Source organism: Schistocerca americana, chromosome 7 (assembly GCF_021461395.2).
Source record: "Schistocerca americana isolate TAMUIC-IGC-003095 chromosome 7, iqSchAmer2.1, whole genome shotgun sequence".
NCBI lineage: Eukaryota > Metazoa > Arthropoda > Insecta > Orthoptera > Acrididae > Schistocerca > Schistocerca americana.
Window position 1 is genome coordinate 45,621,526 of NC_060125.1, and position 17,634 is coordinate 45,639,159.

General features: G+C 50.7%; 9 non-coding genes across 9 annotated transcripts; all 9 read right to left on the bottom strand.

Annotated features, from left to right (window-relative positions):
* Window positions 1-1,390: 1,390 nt before the first annotated feature.
* On the bottom strand, window positions 1,391-1,473 carry Trnal-uaa. The gene has a single exon. It is a non-coding gene; the product is annotated as a tRNA-Leu (tRNA).
* A 1,788-nt stretch (window positions 1,474-3,261) lies between these two features.
* Window positions 3,262-3,345, bottom strand: Trnal-uaa. The gene has a single exon. It is a non-coding gene; the product is annotated as a tRNA-Leu (tRNA).
* Window positions 3,346-5,133: 1,788 nt separating this feature from the next.
* Window positions 5,134-5,217, bottom strand: Trnal-uaa. Its single transcript has one exon. It is a non-coding gene; the product is annotated as a tRNA-Leu (tRNA).
* A 1,788-nt stretch (window positions 5,218-7,005) lies between these two features.
* On the bottom strand, window positions 7,006-7,089 carry Trnal-uaa. The gene has a single exon. It is a non-coding gene; the product is annotated as a tRNA-Leu (tRNA).
* Window positions 7,090-8,877: 1,788 nt separating this feature from the next.
* On the bottom strand, window positions 8,878-8,961 carry Trnal-uaa. The gene has a single exon. It is a non-coding gene; the product is annotated as a tRNA-Leu (tRNA).
* A 1,788-nt stretch (window positions 8,962-10,749) lies between these two features.
* Trnal-uaa lies at window positions 10,750-10,833 on the bottom strand. Its single transcript has one exon. It is a non-coding gene; the product is annotated as a tRNA-Leu (tRNA).
* A 1,788-nt stretch (window positions 10,834-12,621) lies between these two features.
* On the bottom strand, window positions 12,622-12,705 carry Trnal-uaa. The gene has a single exon. It is a non-coding gene; the product is annotated as a tRNA-Leu (tRNA).
* A 1,788-nt stretch (window positions 12,706-14,493) lies between these two features.
* Window positions 14,494-14,577, bottom strand: Trnal-uaa. The gene has a single exon. It is a non-coding gene; the product is annotated as a tRNA-Leu (tRNA).
* Window positions 14,578-16,365: 1,788 nt separating this feature from the next.
* Window positions 16,366-16,448, bottom strand: Trnal-uaa. Its single transcript has one exon. It is a non-coding gene; the product is annotated as a tRNA-Leu (tRNA).
* Between the last annotated feature and the right edge of the window lie 1,186 nt (window positions 16,449-17,634).

Sequence of the window (17,634 nt, forward strand, 5' to 3'; positions counted from 1 at the left end):
AGGCACTGCCCAGGTGGTACCGACGCGTACATACTGCAACGTCTTTGGATCGTCAGTGAGTACTTCATATTAGAAATTTCGTGTTCGCCCTGATGTGCATTAAAGGGCAGATTCTTCAGTAAAAGTTAGTTCTGCGCTCAGTTTCAGTATTTGGCCCTAGCAGCACCAGGAAAACGGGTTCAGATGTGCTCGCCTTCCTCTCTGCGTAGAGCGCCTACAGCGAGATTGCCTTCGGCCTCTGGCGCCAGGAGGGAAGGCGACACATCACGGCGCAAGCAGTGCGTAGCAGAAGCCGGTGGTGGTGTGTCGGTCAGCATGGTTGCTTCCCCAGTAGCTGATCCGGGTTCGAAACCCGGACGCCGCACGGAAGTTGTCTTCTTTACTCAGGAGAGTGTTTCCAACGCTCGCGATCGTCCAATTTGCGAACTGTCGTGTTACGAATGGTTTTCCTTCGCCCCTCGTCCCGCTTCGCGTAGGCTAGTGCGGCTTGCGATTCACAGCATCGTGTGTCCCCATGTGTCGACTTGTCTCGACTTTGCTCGGCTGACGCGAAAGCTGACGCTTGCAAATGGGCGTATATGTAGAGGACAGGCGCTAGAAACGACTGGGAGAGACCAACTCGCCAAACGCACAACGGACCCTTTCATTTGACTCTGGCCGCAGGCTCGCGAATTTGCGTCCCGAGAGGCAAGAGAGGGGTCAGCGTGCTGGACCGTACCATTACCGCGCAGCAACACCGAAAACTAAGGCAAAAGGCACAATTAAAGAATCCAACAGCACGCAGAGTTCCTAGTTAGCCACCGAGCCGCGTACTAAGCACGTAAAACCGCTGCTTAACTTCGGTGATCGGACGAGAACCCGTGTCGTCAGGGTGGCACACAAGTCGGCTAGAACGTTTCCAGACGTGCGGACATCTTAGTCCTTGTACAGATGACTTGGGATTTGCCTGGCAGTCTCTCGCGCTGCTTTTTAGGGAAGCAATATGGAATAGCCCTTGGTGGGATCTAACCCATAGCCTTCCCGTTGTTAGCATGACACACTAACTTAGTGAGCTTACTGCCCACGCAATACGGCCGCTTCAGAACTCCAGCACGTGAGCCACCGTTTCATCTATCTTTATTAAGGCCTTACGATTCATTTAAACACGTATGCGTTGCTGTTGAGGTTTCCTCGCTGTCGGTTGGAACCCAGAGCCACAGCACAACAACAACGGAAACGTTCGTGAGAAGAGCTAAACCTCGACGCAGGAAAAGTATGTTCCGCTATTTCTTTTCGACCGCTCGGGCTGTCACTGTCGTCTCTAGTAAAATCTGCATGGCGTGTTTCTGCATAATTTACTTGTTCTGTAAGATCAAGGGAGTATGTTAGTTTCAGAACGTTTAAAATGCATTGTCAGATGTGGGGTCGAACCCACGCTCCCTTACGGGAACCAGAGGTTAAATCTGGCGCCTTACACCGCTCGGCCAATCTGACGTGCGAGGCAAGGGCGCCAGAGACTTCCATCTCAAGCAATATCTCATAGAACCTCACTGCGAAATCTGTTTCTTTTTTCGGTAGGATGGAATTATGTCAGTTTTAGAATATTCATAACGCAATGTCAGACGTGGCGTAGGAAATGCACCCTCCCTTTCGGGATCCAATGTGGCGCGTTGGACCGCTTTCTTCCGTCGTTTCCAGTTTGAACTGTAACTAGCAAAACCGTATTTAGTAATAGGGACATTTTCACATTGATGCAAAGAAAACTAGATATGAACATACGGCAAATAAGGCCGTTTCCTAGCAACAGCCACGCTGTGCCTTACGCACTCGTGGGAGGCCAATGATATACTTCCTGTGAGGCTCAAACTGTCGACCTTCACTTTACAATACTTAGGCACTGCCCAGGTGGTACCGACGCGTACATACTGCAACGTCTTTGGATCGTCAGTGAGTACTTCATATTAGAAATTTCGTGTTCGCCCTGAAGTTCATTAAAGGGCAGATTCTTCAGTAAAAGTTAGTTCTGCGCTCAGTTTCAGTATTTGGCCCTAGCAGCACCAGGAAAACGGGTTCAGATGTGCTCGCCTTCCTCTCTGCGTAGAGCGCCTACAGCGAGATTGCCTTCGGCCTCTGGCGCCAGGAGGGAAGGCGACACATCACGGCGCAAGCAGTGCGTAGCAGAAGCCGGTGGTGGTGTGTCGGTCAGCATGGTTGCTTCCCCAGTAGCTGATCCGGGTTCGAAACCCGGACGCCGCACGGAAGTTGTCTTCTTTACTCAGGAGAGTGTTTCCAACGCTCGCGATCGTCCAATTTGCGAACTGTCGTGTTACGAATGGTTTTCCTTCGCCCCTCGTCCCGCTTCGCGTAGGCTAGTGCGGCTTGCGATTCACAGCATCGTGTGTCCCCATGTGTCGACTTGTCTCGACTTTGCTCGGCTGACGCGAAAGCTGACGCTTGCAAATGGGCGTATATGTAGAAGACAGGCGCTAGAAACGACTGGGAGAGACCAACTCGCCAAACGCACAACGGACCCTTTCATTTGACTCTGGCCGCAGGCTCGCGAATTTGCGTCCCGAGAGCCAAGAGAGGGGTCAGCGTGCTGGACCGTACCATTACCGCGCAGCAACACCGAAAACTAAGGCAAAAGGCACAATTAAAGAATCCAACAGCACGCAGACTTCCTAGTTAGCCACCGAGCCGTGTACTAAGCACGTAAAAACGCTGCTTAACTTCGGTGATCGGACGAGAACCCGTGTCGTCAGGGTGGCACACAAGTCGGCTAGAACGTTTCCAGACGTGCGGACATCTTAGTCCTTGTACAGATGACTTGGGATTTGCCTGGCAGTCTCTCGCGCTGCTTTTTAGGGAAGCAATATGGAATAGCCCTTGGTGGGATCTAACCCATAGCCTTCCCGTTGTTAGCATGACACACTAACTTAGTGAGCTTACTGCCCACGCAATACGGCCGCTTCAGAACTCCAGCACGTGAGCCACCGTTTCATCTATCTTTATTAAGGCCTTACGATTCATTTAAACACGTATGCGTTGCTGTTGAGGTTTCCTCGCTGTCGGTTGGAACCCAGAGCCACAGCACAACAACAACGGAAACGTTCGTGAGAAGAGCTAAACCTCGACGCAGGAAAAGTATGTTCCGCTATTTCTTTTCGACCGCTCGGGCTGTCACTGTCGTCTCTAGTAAAATCTGCATGGCGTGTTTCTGCATAATTTACTTGTTCTGTAAGATCAAGGGAGTATGTTAGTTTCAGAACGTTTAAAATGCATTGTCAGATGTGGGGTTCGAACCCACGCTCCCTTACGGGAACCAGAGGTTAAATCTGGCGCCTTACACCGCTCGGCCAATCTGACGTGCGAGGCAAGGGCGCCAGAGACTTCCATCTCAAGCAATATCTCATAGAACCTCACTGCGAAATCTGTTTCTTTTTTCGGTAGGATGGAATTATGTCAGTTTTAGAATATTCATAACGCAATGTCAGACGTGGCGTAGGAAATGCACCCTCCCTTTCGGGATCCAATGTGGCGCGTTGGACCGCTTTCTTCCGTCGTTTCCAGTTTGAACTGTAACTAGCAAAACCGTATTTAGTAATAGGGACATTTTCACATTGATGCAAAGAAAACTAGATATGAACATACGGCAAATAAGGCCGTTTCCTAGCAACAGCCACGCTGTGCCTTACGCACTCGTGGGAGGCCAATGATATACTTCCTGTGAGGCTCAAACTGTCGACCTTCACTTTACAATACTTAGGCACTGCCCAGGTGGTACCGACGCGTACATACTGCAACGTCTTTGGATCGTCAGTGAGTACTTCATATTAGAAATTTCGTGTTCGCCCTGAAGTTCATTAAAGGGCAGATTCTTCAGTAAAAGTTAGTTCTGCGCTCAGTTTCAGTATTTGGCCCTAGCAGCACCAGGAAAACGGGTTCAGATGTGCTCGCCTTCCTCTCTGCGTAGAGCGCCTACAGCGAGATTGCCTTCGGCCTCTGGCGCCAGGAGGGAAGGCGACACATCACGGCGCAAGCAGTGCGTAGCAGAAGCCGGTGGTGGTGTGTCGGTCAGCATGGTTGCTTCCCCAGTAGCTGATCCGGGTTCGAAACCCGGACGCCGCACGGAAGTTGTCTTCTTTACTCAGGAGAGTGTTTCCAAAGCTCGCGATCGTCCAATTTGCGAACTGTCGTGTTACGAATGGTTTTCCTTCGCCCCTCGTCCCGCTTCGCGTAGGCTAGTGCGGCTTGCGATTCACAGCATCGTGTGTCCCCATGTGTCGACTTGACTCGACTTTGCTCGGCTGACGCGAAAGCTGACGCTTGCAAATGGGCGTATATGTAGAAGACAGGCGCTAGAAACGACTGGGAGAGACCAACTCGCCAAACGCACAACGGACCCTTTCATTTGACTCTGGCCGCAGGCTCGCGAATTTGCGTCCCGAGAGGCAAGAGAGGGGTCAGCGTGCTGGACCGTACCATTACCGCGCAGCAACACCGAAAACTAAGGCAAAAGGCACAATTAAAGAATCCAACAGCACGCAGACTTCCTAGTTAGCCACCGAGCCGTGTACTAAGCACGTAAAAACGCTGCTTAACTTCGGTGATCGGACGAGAACCCGTGTCGTCAGGGTGGCACACAAGTCGGCGAGAACGTTTCCAGACGTGCGGATATCTTAGTCCTTGTACAGATGACTTGGGATTTGCCTGGCAGTCTCTCGCGCTGCTTTTTAGGGAAGCAATATGGAATAGCCCTTGGTGGGATCTAACCCATAGCCTTCCCGTCGTTAGCATGACACACTAACTTAGTGAGCTTACTGCCCACGCAATACGGCCGCTTCAGAACTCCAGCACGTGAGCCACCGTTTCATCTATCTTTATTAAGGCCTTACGATTCATTTAAACACGTATGCGTTGCTGTTGAGGTTTCCTCGCTGTCGGTTGGAACCCAGAGCCACAGCACAACAACAACGGAAACGTTCGTGAGAAGAGCTAAACCTCGACGCAGGAAAAGTATGTTCCGCTATTTCTTTTCGACCGCTCGGGCTGTCACTGTCGTCTCTAGTAAAATCTGCATGGCGTGTTTCTGCATAATTTACTTGTTCTGTAAGATCAAGGGAGTATGTTAGTTTCAGAACGTTTAAAATGCATTGTCAGATGTGGGGTTCGAACCCACGCTCCCTTACGGGAACCAGAGGTTAAATCTGGCGCCTTACACCGCTCGGCCAATCTGACGTGCGAGGCAAGGGCGCCAGAGACTTCCATCTCAAGCAATATCTCATAGAACCTCACTGCGAAATCTGTTTCTTTTTTCGGTAGGATGGAATTATGTCAGTTTTAGAATATTCATAACGCAATGTCAGACGTGGCGTAGGAAATGCACCCTCCCTTTCGGGATCCAATGTGGCGCGTTGGACCGCTTTCTTCCGTCGTTTCCAGTTTGAACTGTAACTAGCAAAACCGTATTTAGTAATAGGGACATTTTCACATTAATGCAAAGAAAACTAGATATGAACATACGGCAAATAAGGCCGTTTCCTAGCAACAGCCACGCTGTGCCTTACGCACTCGTGGGAGGCCAATGATATACTTCCTGTGAGGCTCAAACTGTCGACCTTCACTTTACAATACTTAGGCACTGCCCAGGTGGTACCGACGCGTACATACTGCAACGTCTTTGGATCGTCAGTGAGTACTTCATATTAGAAATTTCGTGTTCGCCCTGATGTGCATTAAAGGGCAGATTCTTCAGTAAAAGTTAGTTCTGCGCTCAGTTTCAGTATTTGGCCCTAGCAGCACCAGGAAAACGGGTTCAGATGTGCTCGCCTGCCTCTCTGCGTAGAGCGCCTACAGCGAGATTGCCTTCGGCCTCTGGCGCCAGGAGGGAAGGCGACACATCACGGCGCAAGCAGTGCGTAGCAGAAGCCGGTGGTGGTGTGTCGGTCAGCATGGTTGCTTCCCCAGTAGCTGATCCGGGTTCGAAACCCGGACGCCGCACGGAAGTTGTCTTCTTTACTCAGGAGAGTGTTTCCAACGCTCGCGATCGTCCAATTTGCGAACTGTCGTGTTACGAATGGTTTTCCTTCGCCCCTCGTCCCGCTTCGCGTAGGCTAGTGCGGCTTGCGATTCACAGCATCGTGTGTCCCCATGTGTCGACTTGTCTCGACTTTGCTCGGCTGACGCGAAAGCTGACGCTTGCAAATGGGCGTATATGTAGAAGACAGGCGCTAGAAACGACTGGGAGAGACCAACTCGCCAAACGCACAACGGACCCTTTCATTTGACTCTGGCCGCAGGCTCGCGAATTTGCGTCCCGAGAGCCAAGAGAGGGGTCAGCGTGCTGGACCGTACCATTACCGCGCAGCAACACCGAAAACTAAGGCAAAAGGCACAATTAAAGAATCCAACAGCACGCAGACTTCCTAGTTAGCCACCGAGCCGTGTACTAAGCACGTAAAAACGCTGCTTAACTTCGGTGATCGGACGAGAACCCGTGTCGTCAGGGTGGCACACAAGTCGGCTAGAACGTTTCCAGACGTGCGGACATCTTAGTCCTTGTACAGATGACTTGGGATTTGCCTGGCAGTCTCTCGCGCTGCTTTTTAGGGAAGCAATATGGAATAGCCCTTGGTGGGATCTAACCCATAGCCTTCCCGTTGTTAGCATGACACACTAACTTAGTGAGCTTACTGCCCACGCAATACGGCCGCTTCAGAACTCCAGCTCGTGAGCCACCGTTTCATCTATCTTTATTAAGGCCTTACGATTCATTTAAACACGTATGCGTTGCTGTTGAGGTTTCCTCGCTGTCGGTTGGAACCCAGAGCCACAGCACAACAACAACGGAAACGTTCGTGAGAAGAGCTAAACCTCGACGCAGGAAAAGTATGTTCCGCTATTTCTTTTCGACCGCTCGGGCTGTCACTGTCGTCTCTAGTAAAATCTGCATGGCGTGTTTCTGCATAATTTACTTGTTCTGTAAGATCAAGGGAGTATGTTAGTTTCAGAACGTTTAAAATGCATTGTCAGATGTGGGGTTCGAACCCACGCTCCCTTACGGGAACCAGAGGTTAAATCTGGCGCCTTACACCGCTCGGCCAATCTGACGTGCGAGGCAAGGGCGCCAGAGACTTCCATCTCAAGCAATATCTCATAGAACCTCACTGCGAAATCTGTTTCTTTTTTCGGTAGGATGGAATTATGTCAGTTTTAGAATATTCATAACGCAATGTCAGACGTGGCGTAGGAAATGCACCCTCCCTTTCGGGATCCAATGTGGCGCGTTGGACCGCTTTCTTCCGTCGTTTCCAGTTTGAACTGTAACTAGCAAAACCGTATTTAGTAATAGGGACATTTTCACATTGATGCAAAGAAAACTAGATATGAACATACGGCAAATAAGGCCGTTTCCTAGCAACAGCCACGCTGTGCCTTACGCACTCGTGGGAGGCCAATGATATACTTCCTGTGAGGCTCAAACTGTCGACCTTCACTTTACAATACTTAGGCACTGCCCAGGTGGTACCGACGCGTACATACTGCAACGTCTTTGGATCGTCAGTGAGTACTTCATATTAGAAATTTCGTGTTCGCCCTGAAGTTCATTAAAGGGCAGATTCTTCAGTAAAAGTTAGTTCTGCGCTCAGTTTCAGTATTTGGCCCTAGCAGCACCAGGAAAACGGGTTCAGATGTGCTCGCCTTCCTCTCTGCGTAGAGCGCCTACAGCGAGATTGCCTTCGGCCTCTGGCGCCAGGAGGGAAGGCGACACATCACGGCGCAAGCAGTGCGTAGCAGAAGCCGGTGGTGGTGTGTCGGTCAGCATGGTTGCTTCCCCAGTAGCTGATCCGGGTTCGAAACCCGGACGCCGCACGGAAGTTGTCTTCTTTACTCAGGAGAGTGTTTCCAAAGCTCGCGATCGTCCAATTTGCGAACTGTCGTGTTACGAATGGTTTTCCTTCGCCCCTCGTCCCGCTTCGCGTAGGCTAGTGCGGCTTGCGATTCACAGCATCGTGTGTCCCCATGTGTCGACTTGACTCGACTTTGCTCGGCTGACGCGAAAGCTGACGCTTGCAAATGGGCGTATATGTAGAAGACAGGCGCTAGAAACGACTGGGAGAGACCAACTCGCCAAACGCACAACGGACCCTTTCATTTGACTCTGGCCGCAGGCTCGCGAATTTGCGTCCCGAGAGGCAAGAGAGGGGTCAGCGTGCTGGACCGTACCATTACCGCGCAGCAACACCGAAAACTAAGGCAAAAGGCACAATTAAAGAATCCAACAGCACGCAGACTTCCTAGTTAGCCACCGAGCCGTGTACTAAGCACGTAAAAACGCTGCTTAACTTCGGTGATCGGACGAGAACCCGTGTCGTCAGGGTGGCACACAAGTCGGCTAGAACGTTTCCAGACGTGCGGACATCTTAGTCCTTGTACAGATGACTTGGGATTTGCCTGGCAGTCTCTCGCGCTGCTTTTTAGGGAAGCAATATGGAATAGCCCTTGGTGGGATCTAACCCATAGCCTTCCCGTTGTTAGCATGACACACTAACTTAGTGAGCTTACTGCCCACGCAATACGGCCGCTTCAGAACTCCAGCACGTGAGCCACCGTTTCATCTATCTTTATTAAGGCCTTACGATTCATTTAAACACGTATGCGTTGCTGTTGAGGTTTCCTCGCTGTCGGTTGGAACCCAGAGCCACAGCACAACAACAACGGAAACGTTCGTGAGAAGAGCTAAACCTCGACGCAGGAAAAGTATGTTCCGCTATTTCTTTTCGACCGCTCGGGCTGTCACTGTCGTCTCTAGTAAAATCTGCATGGCGTGTTTCTGCATAATTTACTTGTTCTGTAAGATCAAGGGAGTATGTTAGTTTCAGAACGTTTAAAATGCATTGTCAGATGTGGGGTTCGAACCCACGCTCCCTTACGGGAACCAGAGGTTAAATCTGGCGCCTTACACCGCTCGGCCAATCTGACGTGCGAGGCAAGGGCGCCAGAGACTTCCATCTCAAGCAATATCTCATAGAACCTCACTGCGAAATCTGTTTCTTTTTTCGGTAGGATGGAATTATGTCAGTTTTAGAATATTCATAACGCAATGTCAGACGTGGCGTAGGAAATGCACCCTCCCTTTCGGGATCCAATGTGGCGCGTTGGACCGCTTTCTTCCGTCGTTTCCAGTTTGAACTGTAACTAGCAAAACCGTATTTAGTAATAGGGACATTTTCACATTAATGCAAAGAAAACTAGATATGAACATACGGCAAATAAGGCCGTTTCCTAGCAACAGCCACGCTGTGCCTTACGCACTCGTGGGAGGCCAATGATATACTTCCTGTGAGGCTCAAACTGTCGACCTTCACTTTACAATACTTAGGCACTGCCCAGGTGGTACCGACGCGTACATACTGCAACGTCTTTGGATCGTCAGTGAGTACTTCATATTAGAAATTTCGTGTTCGCCCTGATGTGCATTAAAGGGCAGATTCTTCAGTAAAAGTTAGTTCTGCGCTCAGTTTCAGTATTTGGCCCTAGCAGCACCAGGAAAACGGGTTCAGATGTGCTCGCCTGCCTCTCTGCGTAGAGCGCCTACAGCGAGATTGCCTTCGGCCTCTGGCGCCAGGAGGGAAGGCGACACATCACGGCGCAAGCAGTGCGTAGCAGAAGCCGGTGGTGGTGTGTCGGTCAGCATGGTTGCTTCCCCAGTAGCTGATCCGGGTTCGAAACCCGGACGCCGCACGGAAGTTGTCTTCTTTACTCAGGAGAGTGTTTCCAACGCTCGCGATCGTCCAATTTGCGAACTGTCGTGTTACGAATGGTTTTCCTTCGCCCCTCGTCCCGCTTCGCGTAGGCTAGTGCGGCTTGCGATTCACAGCATCGTGTGTCCCCATGTGTCGACTTGTCTCGACTTTGCTCGGCTGACGCGAAAGCTGACGCTTGCAAATGGGCGTATATGTAGAAGACAGGCGCTAGAAACGACTGGGAGAGACCAACTCGCCAAACGCACAACGGACCCTTTCATTTGACTCTGGCCGCAGGCTCGCGAATTTGCGTCCCGAGAGCCAAGAGAGGGGTCAGCGTGCTGGACCGTACCATTACCGCGCAGCAACACCGAAAACTAAGGCAAAAGGCACAATTAAAGAATCCAACAGCACGCAGACTTCCTAGTTAGCCACCGAGCCGTGTACTATGCACGTAAAAACGCTGCTTAACTTCGGTGATCGGACGAGAACCCGTGTCGTCAGGGTGGCACACAAGTCGGCTAGAACGTTTCCAGACGTGCGGACATCTTAGTCCTTGTACAGATGACTTGGGATTTGCCTGGCAGTCTCTCGCGCTGCTTTTTAGGGAAGCAATATGGAATAGCCCTTGGTGGGATCTAACCCATAGCCTTCCCGTTGTTAGCATGACACACTAACTTAGTGAGCTTACTGCCCACGCAATACGGCCGCTTCAGAACTCCAGCTCGTGAGCCACCGTTTCATCTATCTTTATTAAGGCCTTACGATTCATTTAAACACGTATGCGTTGCTGTTGAGGTTTCCTCGCTGTCGGTTGGAACCCAGAGCCACAGCACAACAACAACGGAAACGTTCGTGAGAAGAGCTAAACCTCGACGCAGGAAAAGTATGTTCCGCTATTTCTTTTCGACCGCTCGGGCTGTCACTGTCGTCTCTAGTAAAATCTGCATGGCGTGTTTCTGCATAATTTACTTGTTCTGTAAGATCAAGGGAGTATGTTAGTTTCAGAACGTTTAAAATGCATTGTCAGATGTGGGGTTCGAACCCACGCTCCCTTACGGGAACCAGAGGTTAAATCTGGCGCCTTACACCGCTCGGCCAATCTGACGTGCGAGGCAAGGGCGCCAGAGACTTCCATCTCAAGCAATATCTCATAGAACCTCACTGCGAAATCTGTTTCTTTTTTCGGTAGGATGGAATTATGTCAGTTTTAGAATATTCATAACGCAATGTCAGACGTGGCGTAGGAAATGCACCCTCCCTTTCGGGATCCAATGTGGCGCGTTGGACCGCTTTCTTCCGTCGTTTCCAGTTTGAACTGTAACTAGCAAAACCGTATTTAGTAATAGGGACATTTTCACATTGATGCAAAGAAAACTAGATATGAACATACGGCAAATAAGGCCGTTTCCTAGCAACAGCCACGCTGTGCCTTACGCACTCGTGGGAGGCCAATGATATACTTCCTGTGAGGCTCAAACTGTCGACCTTCACTTTACAATACTTAGGCACTGCCCAGGTGGTACCGACGCGTACATACTGCAACGTCTTTGGATCGTCAGTGAGTACTTCATATTAGAAATTTCGTGTTCGCCCTGAAGTTCATTAAAGGGCAGATTCTTCAGTAAAAGTTAGTTCTGCGCTCAGTTTCAGTATTTGGCCCTAGCAGCACCAGGAAAACGGGTTCAGATGTGCTCGCCTTCCTCTCTGCGTAGAGCGCCTACAGCGAGATTGCCTTCGGCCTCTGGCGCCAGGAGGGAAGGCGACACATCACGGCGCAAGCAGTGCGTAGCAGAAGCCGGTGGTGGTGTGTCGGTCAGCATGGTTGCTTCCCCAGTAGCTGATCCGGGTTCGAAACCCGGACGCCGCACGGAAGTTGTCTTCTTTACTCAGGAGAGTGTTTCCAAAGCTCGCGATCGTCCAATTTGCGAACTGTCGTGTTACGAATGGTTTTCCTTCGCCCCTCGTCCCGCTTCGCGTAGGCTAGTGCGGCTTGCGATTCACAGCATCGTGTGTCCCCATGTGTCGACTTGACTCGACTTTGCTCGGCTGACGCGAAAGCTGACGCTTGCAAATGGGCGTATATGTAGAAGACAGGCGCTAGAAACGACTGGGAGAGACCAACTCGCCAAACGCACAACGGACCCTTTCATTTGACTCTGGCCGCAGGCTCGCGAATTTGCGTCCCGAGAGGCAAGAGAGGGGTCAGCGTGCTGGACCGTACCATTACCGCGCAGCAACACCGAAAACTAAGGCAAAAGGCACAATTAAAGAATCCAACAGCACGCAGACTTCCTAGTTAGCCACCGAGCCGTGTACTAAGCACGTAAAAACGCTGCTTAACTTCGGTGATCGGACGAGAACCCGTGTCGTCAGGGTGGCACACAAGTCGGCGAGAACGTTTCCAGACGTGCGGATATCTTAGTCCTTGTACAGATGACTTGGGATTTGCCTGGCAGTCTCTCGCGCTGCTTTTTAGGGAAGCAATATGGAATAGCCCTTGGTGGGATCTAACCCATAGCCTTCCCGTCGTTAGCATGACACACTAACTTAGTGAGCTTACTGCCCACGCAATACGGCCGCTTCAGAACTCCAGCACGTGAGCCACCGTTTCATCTATCTTTATTAAGGCCTTACGATTCATTTAAACACGTATGCGTTGCTGTTGAGGTTTCCTCGCTGTCGGTTGGAACCCAGAGCCACAGCACAACAACAACGGAAACGTTCGTGAGAAGAGCTAAACCTCGACGCAGGAAAAGTATGTTCCGCTATTTCTTTTCGACCGCTCGGGCTGTCACTGTCGTCTCTAGTAAAATCTGCATGGCGTGTTTCTGCATAATTTACTTGTTCTGTAAGATCAAGGGAGTATGTTAGTTTCAGAACGTTTAAAATGCATTGTCAGATGTGGGGTTCGAACCCACGCTCCCTTACGGGAACCAGAGGTTAAATCTGGCGCCTTACACCGCTCGGCCAATCTGACGTGCGAGGCAAGGGCGCCAGAGACTTCCATCTCAAGCAATATCTCATAGAACCTCACTGCGAAATCTGTTTCTTTTTTCGGTAGGATGGAATTATGTCAGTTTTAGAATATTCATAACGCAATGTCAGACGTGGCGTAGGAAATGCACCCTCCCTTTCGGGATCCAATGTGGCGCGTTGGACCGCTTTCTTCCGTCGTTTCCAGTTTGAACTGTAACTAGCAAAACCGTATTTAGTAATAGGGACATTTTCACATTGATGCAAAGAAAACTAGATATGAACATACGGCAAATAAGGCCGTTTCCTAGCAACAGCCACGCTGTGCCTTACGCACTCGTGGGAGGCCAATGATATACTTCCTGTGAGGCTCAAACTGTCGACCTTCACTTTACAATACTTAGGCACTGCCCAGGTGGTACCGACGCGTACATACTGCAACGTCTTTGGATCGTCAGTGAGTACTTCATATTAGAAATTTCGTGTTCGCCCTGATGTGCATTAAAGGGCAGATTCTTCAGTAAAAGTTAGTTCTGCGCTCAGTTTCAGTATTTGGCCCTAGCAGCACCAGGAAAACGGGTTCAGATGTGCTCGCCTTCCTCTCTGCGTAGAGCGCCTACAGCGAGATTGCCTTCGGCCTCTGGCGCCAGGAGGGAAGGCGACACATCACGGAGCAAGCAGTGCGTAGCAGAAGCCGGTGGTGGTGTGTCGGTCAGCATGGTTGCTTCCCCAGTAGCTGATCCGGGTTCGAAACCCGGACGCCGCACGGAAGTTGTCTTCTTTACTCAGGAGAGTGTTTCCAACGCTCGCGATCGTCCAATTTGCGAACTGTCGTGTTACGAATGGTTTTCCTTCGCCCCTCGTCCCGCTTCGCGTAGGCTAGTGCGGCTTGCGATTCACAGCATCGTGTCTCCCCATGTGTCGACTTGTCTCGACTTTGCTCGGCTGACGCGAAAGCTGACGCTTGCAAATGGGCGTATATGTAGAAGACAGGCGCTAGAAACGACTGGGAGAGACCAACTCGCCAAACGCACAACGGACCCTTTCATTTGACTCTGGCCGCAGGCTCGCGAATTTGCGTCCCGAGAGGCAAGAGAGGGGTCAGCGTGCTGGACCGTACCATTACCGCGCAGCAACACCGAAAACTAAGGCAAAAGGCACAATTAAAGAATCCAACAGCACGCAGACTTCCTAGTTAGCCACCGAGCCGTGTACTAAGCACGTAAAAACGCTGCTTAACTTCGGTGATCGGACGAGAACCCGTGTCGTCAGGGTGGCACACAAGTCGGCTAGAACGTTTCCAGACGTGCGGACATCTTAGTCCTTGTACAGATGACTTGGGATTTGCCTGGCAGTCTCTCGCGCTGCTTTTTAGGGAAGCAATATGGAATAGCCCTTGGTGGGATCTAACCCATAGCCTTCCCGTTGTTAGCATGACACACTAACTTAGTGAGCTTACTGCCCACGCAATACGGCCGCTTCAGAACTCCAGCTCGTGAGCCACCGTTTCATCTATCTTTATTAAGGCCTTACGATTCATTTAAACACGTATGCGTTGCTGTTGAGGTTTCCTCGCTGTCGGTTGGAACCCAGAGCCACAGCACAACAACAACGGAAACGTTCGTGAGAAGAGCTAAACCTCGACGCAGGAAAAGTATGTTCCGCTATTTCTTTTCGACCGCTCGGGCTGTCACTGTCGTCTCTAGTAAAATCTGCATGGCGTGTTTCTGCATAATTTACTTGTTCTGTAAGATCAAGGGAGTATGTTAGTTTCAGAACGTTTAAAATGCATTGTCAGATGTGGGGTTCGAACCCACGCTCCCTTACGGGAACCAGAGGTTAAATCTGGCGCCTTACACCGCTCGGCCAATCTGACGTGCGAGGCAAGGGCGCCAGAGACTTCCATCTCAAGCAATATCTCATAGAACCTCACTGCGAAATCTGTTTCTTTTTTCGGTAGGATGGAATTATGTCAGTTTTAGAATATTCATAACGCAATGTCAGACGTGGCGTAGGAAATGCACCCTCCCTTTCGGGATCCAATGTGGCGCGTTGGACCGCTTTCTTCCGTCGTTTCCAGTTTGAACTGTAACTAGCAAAACCGTATTTAGTAATAGGGACATTTTCACATTGATGCAAAGAAAACTAGATATGAACATACGGCAAATAAGGCCGTTTCCTAGCAACAGCCACGCTGTGCCTTACGCACTCGTGGGAGGCCAATGATATACTTCCTGTGAGGCTCAAACTGTCGACCTTCACTTTACAATACTTAGGCACTGCCCAGGTGGTACCGACGCGTACATACTGCAACGTCTTTGGATCGTCAGTGAGTACTTCATATTAGAAATTTCGTGTTCGCCCTGATGTGCATTAAAGGGCAGATTCTTCAGTAAAAGTTAGTTCTGCGCTCAGTTTCAGTATTTGGCCCTAGCAGCACCAGGAAAACGGGTTCAGATGTGCTCGCCTTCCTCTCTGCGTAGAGCGCCTACAGCGAGATTGCCTTCGGCCTCTGGCGCCAGGAGGGAAGGCGACACATCACGGCGCAAGCAGTGCGTAGCAGAAGCCGGTGGTGGTGTGTCGGTCAGCATGGTTGCTTCCCCAGTAGCTGATCCGGGTTCGAAACCCGGACGCCGCACGGAAGTTGTCTTCTTTACTCAGGAGAGTGTTTCCAACGCTCGCGATCGTCCAATTTGCGAACTGTCGTGTTACGAATGGTTTTCCTTCGCCCCTCGTCCCGCTTCGCGTAGGCTAGTGCGGCTTGCGATTCACAGCATCGTGTGTCCCCATGTGTCGACTTGTCTCGACTTTGCTCGGCTGACGCGAAAGCTGACGCTTGCAAATGGACGTATATGTAGAAGACAGGCGCTAGAAACGACTGGGAGAGACCAACTCGCCAAACGCACAACGGACCCTTTCATTTGACTCTGGCCGCAGGCTCGCGAATTTGCGTCCCGAGAGACAAGAGAGGGGTCAGCGTGCTGGACCGTACCATTACCGCGCAGCAACACCGAAAACTAAGGCAAAAGGCACAATTAAAGAATCCAACAGCACGCAGACTTCCTAGTTAGCCACCGAGCCGTGTACTAAGCACGTAAAAACGCTGCTTAACTTCGGTGATCGGACGAGAACCCGTGTCGTCAGGGTGGCACACAAGTCGGCGAGAACGTTTCCAGACGTGCGGACATCTTAGTCCTTGTACAGATGACTTGGGATTTGCCTGGCAGTCTCTCGCGCTGCTTTTTAGGGAAGCAATATGGAATAGCCCTTGGTGGGATCTAACCCATAGCCTTCCCGTTGTTAGCATGACACACTAACTTAGTGAGCTTACTGCCCACGCAATACGGCCGCTTCAGAACTCCAGCACGTGAGCCACCGTTTCATCTATCTTTATTAAGGCCTTACGATTCATTTAAACACGTATGCGTTGCTGTTGAGGTTTCCTCGCTGTCGGTTGGAACCCAGAGCCACAGCACAACAAGAACGGAAACGTTCGTGAGAAGAGCTAAACCTCGACGCAGGAAAAGTATGTTCCGCTATTTCTTTTCGACCGCTCGGGCTGTCACTGTCGTCTCTAGTAAAATCTGCATGGCGTGTTTCTGCATAATTTACTTGTTCTGTAAGATCAAGGGAGTATGTTAGTTTCAGAACGTTTAAAATGCATTGTCAGATGTGGGGTCGAACCCACGCTCCCTTACGGGAACCAGAGGTTAAATCTGGCGCCTTACACCGCTCGGCCAATCTGACGTGCGAGGCAAGGGCGCCAGAGACTTCCATCTCAAGCAATATCTCATAGAACCTCACTGCGAAATCTGTTTCTTTTTTCGGTAGGATGGAATTATGTCAGTTTTAGAATATTCATAACGCAATGTCAGACGTGGCGTAGGAAATGCACCCTCCCTTTCGGGATCCAATGTGGCGCGTTGGACCGCTTTCTTCCGTCGTTTCCAGTTTGAACTGTAACTAGCAAAACCGTATTTAGTAATAGGGACATTTTCACATTGATGCAAAGAAAACTAGATATGAACATACGGCAAATAAGGCCGTTTCCTAGCAACAGCCACGCTGTGCCTTACGCACTCGTGGGAGGCCAATGATATACTTCCTGTGAGGCTCAAACTGTCGACCTTCACTTTACAATACTTAGGCACTGCCCAGGTGGTACCGACGCGTACATACTGCAACGTCTTTGGATCGTCAGTGAGTACTTCATATTAGAAATTTCGTGTTCGCCCTGATGTGCATTAAAGGGCAGATTCTTCAGTAAAAGTTAGTTCTGCGCTCAGTTTCAGTATTTGGCCCTAGCAGCACCAGGAAAACGGGTTCAGATGTGCTCGCCTTCCTCTCTGCGTAGAGCGCCTACAGCGAGATTGCCTTCGGCCTCTGGCGCCAGGAGGGAAGGCGACACATCACGGCGCAAGCAGTGCGTAGCAGAAGCCGGTGGTGGTGTGTCGGTCAGCATGGTTGCTTCCCCAGTAGCTGATCCGGGTTCGAAACCCGGACGCCGCACGGAAGTTGTCTTCTTTACTCAGGAGAGTGTTTCCAACGCTCGCGATCGTCCAATTTGCGAACTGTCGTGTTACGAATGGTTTTCCTTCGCCCCTCGTCCCGCTTCGCGTAGGCTAGTGCGGCTTGCGATTCACAGCATCGTGTGTCCCCATGTGTCGACTTGTCTCGACTTTGCTCGGCTGACGCGAAAGCTGACGCTTGCAAATGGACGTATATGTAGAAGACAGGCGCTAGAAACGACTGGGAGAGACCAACTCGCCAAACGCACAACGGACCCTTTCATTTGACTCTGGCCGCAGGCTCGCGAATTTGCGTCCCGAGAGACAAGAGAGGGGTCAGCGTGCTGGACCGTACCATTACCGCGCAGCAACACCGAAAACTAAGGCAAAAGGCACAATTAAAGAATCCAACAGCACGCAGACTT